This window comes from Lupinus angustifolius, unplaced genomic scaffold (assembly GCF_001865875.1).
Source record: "Lupinus angustifolius cultivar Tanjil unplaced genomic scaffold, LupAngTanjil_v1.0 Scaffold_569, whole genome shotgun sequence".
In the NCBI taxonomy this organism is placed as follows: Eukaryota; Viridiplantae; Streptophyta; class Magnoliopsida; order Fabales; family Fabaceae; genus Lupinus; species Lupinus angustifolius.
The window spans coordinates 46,182-56,401 of record NW_017727906.1 but is presented as its reverse complement, the minus strand read 5'-3'; the positions used below and the strand labels follow the sequence as shown (position 1 = coordinate 56,401).

At 29.1% G+C, this 10,220-nt stretch overlaps 1 long non-coding RNA gene across 1 annotated transcript; it reads left to right on the top strand.

The window, feature by feature from the left end:
* Positions 1–2,931: 2,931 nt before the first annotated feature.
* On the top strand, positions 2,932–3,945 carry LOC109341672. Its single transcript, XR_002106978.1, has 2 exons — positions 2,932–3,141; positions 3,608–3,945. It is a non-coding gene; the product is annotated as an uncharacterized LOC109341672 (long non-coding RNA).
* The last annotated feature ends 6,275 nt before the right edge of the window (positions 3,946–10,220 follow it).

Sequence of the window (10,220 nt, the reverse complement as noted above, 5' to 3'; positions counted from 1 at the left end):
TCTATTAATAATAACAATGAATTCCTACTACTTAAGTTTTAAAAAATGATATTATTTGAGAATGTTTTAAGATCAACTAATTAAATGCGTTATATTTAGCATTTTAAAATTAAAAAAAAATAGATGATATTAATTGAGAATATTTAAATAAGATTGAATTCCTACTATTTAAGTTTTAAAAATAATTAATTAATATTAATTGAGAAAACTTTAATATCTATTTAAATATTTATCATTAAACTATTATTTTTTAAGTGAAATAGAATACCAAAAAAATTCTTTATTAATTGTAATATCATAGCTCATTCTATTAATAATAATAATTGATTCCTACTATTTAAGTCTTAAAAATGATTAAATGCTATTCATTAAGAAAGTTTTAACATCTACCATTTAAATGCATAATTCCTACTATTCCATGTAACATTTTAAAATTTAAAAAATGATTAGATGATATTTACTGAGAATGTTTTAATAAGATTGAATTCCTACTATTTAAGTTATGAAAATAATTAAAAATATTATTTGAGAATGTTTTAAAATATATTTAAATAATTAGTATTAAAATGATTATTTTGAAATAAATTCTTTGTCTATTATTAAATGTGCAATTATTACATATCCTATTTAGTGTTTTAAAATTCAAAAATGATTAGATGATATTAATTGAGAATATTTTAATAAGATTGAATTCCTACTATACGAGTTTTAAAAATAATTAAATAATATTAATTGAAAATGTTTTAAGATCTTTTTAAATAATTAGTATTAAAAATGATTATTTTAAAGTAATATCCACAAATTTAATTATTAATTGTAATATCATAACTCATTCTATTAATAGTAAAAATAGATTTCTCCTACTTATGTTTTAAAAAATGATTAAATGATATTAATTGAGAACGTTTTAAGATCTATTATCTAAATGTGCAATTACGACAAGGCCTATTTAACGTTTTAAAATTTAAAAAATGATTAGATAATATTAATTGAGAACGTTTTAGTAAGATTGAATTAATACTATTTCAGTTTTAATAAGATTAAAATCATTATTTTGAAATAAATTCATTGTCAGTTATTTTTTAAGGGAGTTAGAATATCAACATATTTCCTTATTAATTGTAATATCATAACTCATTATAAGACTAATTGAAAAGAGGAAGACAGTTTTGACCATATATTTGTAGCTTCATTATTAAGTTTTCACAAATTTATTATTTACAGTTATGCAAATTTATATCCATAATGAGCATTGCTTAAAATTAGCAAATCATAAATAATTTAATCAAAATATAAATCAAATCAATTAATTATCATAATCAATTATACATAATATGAAATTTAATATGTTAATATTAATTGCAAACGTTTTAAGTTCTTTTTTAATAATTAGTATTAAAATATTTATTTTGAAATAAATTCATTGTCAGTATTTTTTAAGGAAGTTAGAATATCAACGTATTTCCTTATTAATTGTAATATCATAACTCATTATATGACTAATTGAAAAGAGGAAGACAGTTTATCATATATTTGTAGCATCATTATTAAGTTTTTGCAAATTTATTATTTACGGTTATGCAAATTTATATCCATAATGAGCATTGCTTAAAATTGGCGAATCATAAATAATTTAATCAAAATATAAATCAAATCAATTAATTATCATAATCAATTATACATAATATGAAATTTAATATGTTAATATTAATTGCAAAAGTTTTAAGATCTTTTTTAATAATTAGTATTAAAATTATTATTTTGAAATAAATTCTTTGTGAGTTATTTTTTAAGAGAGTTAGAATATCAACGTATTTCCTTATTAATTGTAATATCATAACTTATTATATGACTAATTGAAAAGAGGAAGTCAGTTTCGACCATATATTTGTAGCATCATTATTAAGTTTTTGCAAATTTATTATTTACGGTTATGCAAATTTATATCCATAATGAGCATTGCTAAAATTAGCGAATCATAAATAATTTAATCAAAATATAAATCAAATCAATTAATTATCATAACTAATTATACATAATATGATATTGAATATGCATAATATGAAAATTATACAATTTGAAACTTCCAAATAATATAGAAGAAAGTCATATTCATGAATGATGAAGTAATAAAAAAGTGAAATGACTATAAAATCATACATCGTTTGATGAAGGAAGAGATTACATGTGTCTAATCAAAATAAAAAATGTAGGAGAAGTAGTTTGTGAGTTTCAAAAGAAGAGAAGATTAAGAAGTAAATTGAAATAAGAATAGAGAAGAAAATTAAAAAGTAAATTGAAATGAAATAAGAGTAGAGAAATGAAAGATTAATTTGATGAAAATCATACATCGTTTGATGATGGAAAAGATTAGACCTGACTAATAAAAATGAAAAAAATATAGGAGAAGTAATTTGTGAGTTTCAAAAGAAGAGAAGATTAAGAAGTAAATTGAAATAAGAATAGATAAGAAAACTAAGAAGTAAATTGAAATGAATAAGAGTAGAGAGATGAAAGATTAATTTGATGAAAATAGACTATTCTTTGGACAATCTATTCTCACATATATTTATATTAAGATAGTAGAAGAATGATATAGTGTGTGAGAGTTCATTATAAGAATATGTGGGCATTTTGGAGGGGGAAAAGTTAAGGAAATGGTGACATGTGTCAATGATGACATGCCAAGGAGCTTGAGTTAAGGAGATGGAGACATGTGTCAATAAGAAGCTTTTTTTGTTACATAGATAATAAATAGATAAACAAATTATTTCATTAATGTCTCATTTCGAAACAGTTTGAAGATATATGCATGATGCCTTGTATGGATGAGGATCTGCCGTCCTATATTTCTATCCCAAACTCTGTCCCATCCAATAATTGTTTACCACATCATTTAAAAATCCATATCATTCTTAACCCCTCTAAACAGTGTTAATCTCTCATGGTTTTATTATCCTTTCTTCTTTTTGTCTTGCCCTGAAACAGAACAAACCTTTATTCTTTATGTATCAACTTTTCTACTGTATTTCATCTCATGAAGACTGCTATATGCGAAAGAGACAAAAGAACGATTGGTCTTCTGATTTTGATGATAGGGTTATCATTGGTATAAAGAAGATTGGAGGGCATGTATTGGAGGTAAGGAATTTGTCCGCTCATAAACAACTTCTGATTCTAGTCAAGTAAAATCATGTTATCTCTTCTCATTAGTTATCTATTTTTGTTATTTATATCGTTTTCTGATGTGAATGAAGTTAATGGCTATATAGTAAAGAGTTTCATATTAGATGTTCGATGAAATGTCCAAAAAAACTTTAATTGCCAGCAACATGTTCATATTAGATGTTTTTATGGTCTGGATATATTTAATTTTTTGTGATCTGGATATAGCTAATGACTATGTCGAATTTTCTGTTCTTAAACAACAATTTATCCATTGAATTATGTGTATTGGCTTTCTCGTTTGACTTATTGTTCATTTTTAACACCCTCATAATAGAATTGATGATATCTAGTAGAGAGTTGCATATTAAATGTTTGATGAAATGTCTAAGAAACTTTAACTACCAAAGTATTTTAACTCCTTGGATTACTATATGTGCAGGCTAAAAGGTGATGTCCTAGGAACTTATAAATGGTTTCAAGTCCTTGAAGGTTTGTTAGAGAAGGTTATTGATTTATTGTTAATGATGTCTATGGAAATATGGAGCAATAAAGTGAATAGAATTGAAGCTTGAAGGTGTTAGGCCAATAAGAGTTTCAAATGCAAGACTTCCAATCACTTGTACTAGCAATGAATTGTCATCCAAAAGAAGATAATTATTGTAAATATGATTGAGAATATTTTCATGCTACAGACTTCAATATTTGGTTCTTCTATAGACTAAATTTGTATTATGGTTAAAGTTCTAATATAAATGATTATATTCTGCCCGATAGCTACCTACACCTAATTTTTTTTGTATCTTCTGCTGTAGATTATTATTGATTGATATTTGCTCTTTTATACCTCTTTTACAGAAAATATCAATCAGTAATAGTTAAAGATTGAATTAGATCATGTTCTTGTTTCAATGCCAAGAATAGCATTGCAAAGAGCAATGAAATTTTTATGAGGAACTTAAGCTCGTAAACTTTGCAATTAGACAAACATTGAAATTTATATTATCAATATTTGACATATATTCAAAGAATCTGATGCACTTTCTATCTATGGAGATGAGTTCATCAACTTTGTTTTAAGGTAAGTTTATGCATGTGTTTTCATGACTACAGATGCTCTTAGCACATTGTCACTGTCTTGAGTTCTAGTAGCCCACAACTCTATTAATTTTAGGTCTAAAACTCAAAAAAACATATAAATTTGTGCTCTGCTTTTTGTGCATTTGTATTATCAACAAAGATGGTTGATTTGACCAGAATAGAGTGAACATCTTTACTAGAATTAATTATGGCATGCACGTTTTTAGCATGACTAATTAACAATTATATGCTTTATTAACATATAAAACAAATTGCTTTATCAATGTTACACTGTCCTATACACAACAAAGAATTTCTAACCCAAATTCAACCATATTACAGTAGAAGAACACTTTTGTTGTGATTAAAATTTACAAAGGAAAAGGAATAAAAATCCTTAAAGTACTACTTGCTGCTACTTCATCATGAATTGATGCTATCATCCCTGAGCATCCATTTTAGTAGATTCCCAAGTCAGAAATCTAACGAAGTTTGTTCTCTTGTTTTATAACCTCAAATGTTCTACAATCTTTAACTATTACATCCTTCTTCTCTTGGTCTATTTTCTTTGAGGTTGAAACCAAAATTCCAGTGCTCTTTGCAAGGCTGTTCTTGGCATTGAAAACATTTATCAGTTTATTCTCTAGCAAACTTCAAACCATTTATAAATTTCTATGACATCACCTTTTGACATGGATATATAGCAATCAAAGGAGTTAAAATACATTGGTAGTTAAAGTTTCTTAAAAATTTCATTGAACATGTAATATGCAACTCTTTACCATATAGTCCTCAACTCTATTATGTTTAGGGTGTTAAAAAAAGAACAATGACTAAAAAATTTACTCAGACCAGAGAAACATGTAACATGCACATGTTGCTGGTATTTAAAGATTTTTTGGACATTTTATCGAACATCTAATATGCAACTCTTTACTATATAGCCACTAACTCCGTTAACATAAGAGAAGGATTAAAAAAATGGATAACTAATAAGAAGAGATAACATGAGATTGCTTGACCAAAATTAAAAGGTGTTTATAAATGGACAAACCTTCACCCAAGATATTCGTTACCTCTAATACATGCCTCCACAACAATGGTATCCCTATCATCAACAATCAGAAGACCAATCGTTCTTCTATCTCTCTTGTGTATAGCAATCTTCCATGAATGAAATTCAGTAGAACTAGTTGATTAATACATAAAGAATAAGACTCTGTTATGTTTATGGGCAACGCAAGAAAGAAAGAAGAAAGGATAAGAAAACCCTTCTGAGTAGGGGTGTAAAAATTTGGTTCGGTTCGGTTTTCGGTGCATTTTAGTGATCGAACCGATAAAAAACATATGGTTTGGTTCTACTCAATTAACCGCAAATTTAACTATAAGAATCGAACCGAACCGAACCGCTCTTGAATGGTTCGGTTCGGTTCCACAGTTTTTCCATTTACTTTTTTATAAAAAAATCTTGCATCAATTGAAAATTCAAAATGTATTACAAGAGATATTGTTTATCCATAAAAGGATAAACATTACTACTATTATTATAAAAAATTATGAATCATATATATCAATATAATTCATGATTAGTAATATATATATATCAATTAGTAAAATATATAATAGTTATATTTATAATCTTACATTTCATAATTAGTAACACATGTAACAATACATGTATAACAATATATGATATATGTTAGTTTCAAACTCAATATCACATAAGTTGAAAAATATGTTTCAAATCATAAACACTAGGAAACAATTTAGTAACTAATAACATATATAATATTAACTTAATAACAATTTAGTAACATATATAATACTACAATTCACACAAAAATTGATAATTTAAGCTAGAAATTTGGTTGAAGAATTTAAACAATAATAAAACATTATTCTCTAATCCCTAGTATATATTTCTTTAATATGCGGTTCGGTTTGGTTCCAATGGTTCCTAAAACCATAAACCGAACCGAACATAAACGGTTCCATAAAAAATAACCGAACCGCGAAACCAAACCGAACCACATTTTGCGGTTTGGTTCAGTTCGGTTCCATCGGTTTTGAAATTTAAACCGGAACCGCTTACTCCCCTACTTTTGAGAGAAATTAACAGTGTTAAAGGGGGTTAAGTATGATATGGCTTTTTAAATGATGTGGCAAATAATCATTGGACGAGACAGAGTTTGGGATAGGAATCTCGGACAGTAGATCATCATCCCTCAGTTAGGATCCTCTCCATTAATGGAGAGACAAGTACTTCAAAAAGTAAAGATAAATGTAACTTTAAATTACACATATATCCTTTTGATTATAATGAAATCACATTTTTACCACTAAAAACAAGTTAAAAATATGCACTTGCCTCTCCATTAATGGAGAGAATCCTTACTCCATCCGCCTTGTATGACATGAATTTTGATTTACACCTTTTGATACTCTCCCTGTTAGTAACTCACGGCTAGCAATGATTAATTGTTAGTATCTCTTGTATTGCCCCAATGTGTGACTCTTGGTTGATTGCTTGACATGTGTAACAGTTCTGATTCTTTGCTTCTTTTGGAACCTTATTTGTAATCCACGACTGAATCACTTTCTCTTTCTCTCCCTTTTTTTTTGCATTTCAATAATGATTCAGATTGTAACTGCTGGCAAAGGGTGTATTTGTATTCTGACTTTTGTTATTCTGATTACTCTGACTTATTCCATCACTTTGATTATTCTATTTAATTTTTTCATCATTGTTGGTTTCAAAATTTAATGGCTTGATGACGCTTTCTATGTTAATCCCATCTTTAAAATTCTACTTCATACGCTCTTGTCCTTCTTTCAACTACGACTGTGAAACTGCAATTTCTTTGTTGGCTCCTAACCACTTTCTGAATGTTTCAATAAAACACCAACATGGTTTTCCACATTTTGAGCAACATGTTTATTTTTAGCATTCTTTACCAATTTCATTCCTTTACTATCATGACAGGCTTCAATGGAGAATTAGGCAGTAGATCCTCTAAAAGTGTTCTTATTTGGCAAAAAGCTATCACTAGAGGGTGTCTCTTTAGATGATAAAAACCAACCTTATGACTTAGATGAAAAAGACATCATAATGATAAAGAGAATGTGGTAGTGACGGTGACCCATTTTGTTAGAAGGAGGCCTCTTGTATCAACAGCTGTGATCAACTATAGGTTGTAGAGTATATAAAAGTGTGAGAGGCTGTGAATAGTTTTGATTTTGTTTTTCATTAGTTGGTATAACTGTATTTGTGATACAAGTCAGCCATATAAACTTGATATATATATGAAGTACTTCACATGCTCTTCCTTCCTTTTTTTTGAAACTGCCCATTCATAAAGTAGCCCTATTGCTTCTCCTTTTTGGTAGTTTAATGGTATTATTACTGTCAGGAGCAGTTGTTAGTAGTGCAATACATTGTATTCTAAGTGTACAAAGAGCAAGATGATTGCAAGTCATAAATATATATATCTTGTAAAATCATCCTTGCCTTAGAAAATTTCTTGAACCATTGTTGTAATCTTAGAGAGTACTTGGAAATGTTGTTTTTCAATGGTGTAAGGTATTAGTGAATGTGTGACGTACAAGGAGTCTTGGAGAGAGAAATTGTAATTGCAACTCATAATATCTAGTAAAGAAATCTTCTATGCTGCAAGAGTACTAAATGTAGCCTTCGATGGATAAGAATGTGAACCGATATAAAAACATATGTGTACTTTCTCTCTTCTATCTATTCTTTCATTTTTATGGTTTTACTCGGTGATTTTTGTGCACTATTTTCGCTGCTACATATTCTGATTTTGTAGTAGAAAAAATTGGTCACAAAACCAAAACGCTAATTCATCTCTCGTCTTAGTTGTCATCTAATACTTACAAGATTTTTTTTTAAAATATAGGAAATCCAAGGAATCGAACCAAAACATTCATGAGCTGTTTGGTTTGGTTCGGTTCCTACAATAAAATTTACAGTTAATCGATGTACCGAATCATGTCTTTCTATTCGGTTCGGTTACTGAATTACACCAAAAATTGAACCAAACATTTACACCCTATCCATCAGAAAGCCTAAACGATCAAAAAGTATTAAATGGCTCTGTAGAAGTACAAGATAAAATCAAGCCAATGAGAAAATAAGTCTCAATAGATATTAGTTTCTAAAAGAAGTTACAACAAAGTTTTAATGGTTATATTAACGACTACATTAAATGTATCATCTATAAATAGACTTAACGTTGAAGAATAGAAAAATACAACACTAGAGAATAATCAAAAATGCATTCAACATCTCATTTCTTATGAACATTTTTACCTCTTTTATTAAATTACATTTCATTGAGCTAAGTTAAATATATGTGTTCATTTATTAAATTCACAATCTTTCTCTTTCCTATTTATTTCACCATTCTCCCTCATTTCCAGATATAAAGAAGTATAAATAACAATAAAGGCAATGACAACAATAAATATGGATACATTAATCATAGGTTTGTATAATATCTTAATATACAAAGAAAATTAAGTAAGATAGTTGAAAAGAAATGAAAATGTTGATTTAGCTTTGAGGAAAACAAATTCACTATTAAGGGAAACATATTGAATAAATCGCCTTCTTCATATCTGTGGTAGGTTCTAAAGTGAGACTACTAAGCCCAAAAGGGGTGCATCCATACCAGCTTGGCACAATGACTATTATTTCAAGTAATATTTTGTTACATAGATAGTCTGTCAATAGAAGAGATCCTACCACTTGTACAGTGGGATGTAGCTTATCTAGATATTTTATCCTTGTTGCCTATTTTATGCTCTGTTGAGCTTTGGATTGAGCAAGCAAGTGAATGAATTCAATACTTAATATAATTTCTTTTTCTTAGAATTAATTCTGCATATTTTTGTTCCCATCTTCAAACAATGAGCCTGACATTTTGGAGCTTTCATTTCATCTACTATGCCTCCCAAAACCACTCAAAAGGATCTAGATGATTCCATATCCCAACTTCTTCTAGACAAGCTTAATGAAAACCAAGAGCAGCAAGATGCTAGACATGCTGCTATCACCACTAACCTACACAACATTACTGATAAACTGGCTGGTATTCCATTTTTCTCTTCTATTCCTCCTGATCCATCTTGTGTCTCCTCTCTCCATACTTCTTCTCACCTTACACATTCAGCCCCCCACACCACTATTCCTTCTTCCCCACACCATACCCAACAAACCCTATTTCCTCATGTTTGCATCCCTCCGTACTACACACCACCACATCCAACCTTCCAACCACCACCTCACAATCACCCACCTAGACCAACGCCAACCTATGATCTCATTCTATATGAAAGGGGAGGCCCTTAGTTGGTTTAAATGGATGTTCCAGAATTATCAATTATCTTACTGGCCTACATTTACTAAGGATTTAGAGAACTGTTTTAGCCCATCCTCCTACACTAATCATCAAGCAGAGTTGTTCAAATTAAAACAACCAGGCTTTGTCGTTGATTACCAACAACGGTTCAAAAAATTGTCCAACCGTATTTGAGGGCTATCTCAAGAAATAATCCTTAATTGTTTCATTTATGGGTTGTTACCATAAATACGACATGAAATGGCAATTTTACGTCCCAAATCCATATCTAAGGCACTGGGATTAGCCAAATTGGTGGAAGCAAAAGTCAGAGACTCCAACCGTATCTAGAACAAAACCTCACATTTTGGGCCCACAACTCATTCCCCCACCTAGAATAGACCACACTACACAACTGCCTCCTTCCCACATTTCCCCTATCCTAATCCATCGCTTATCCACTATACAAATGCAAGAGCGACGAGCCCAAGGCCTTTGCTATCATTATGACGAGAAATTCGTTGCAGGTCATAGATGTCAATCCAAGAAATTCGTTTATTATTGGATGATGAGCAATATATAAACTCGGACACATCTCTCCCTAGAGGATTCATCGCA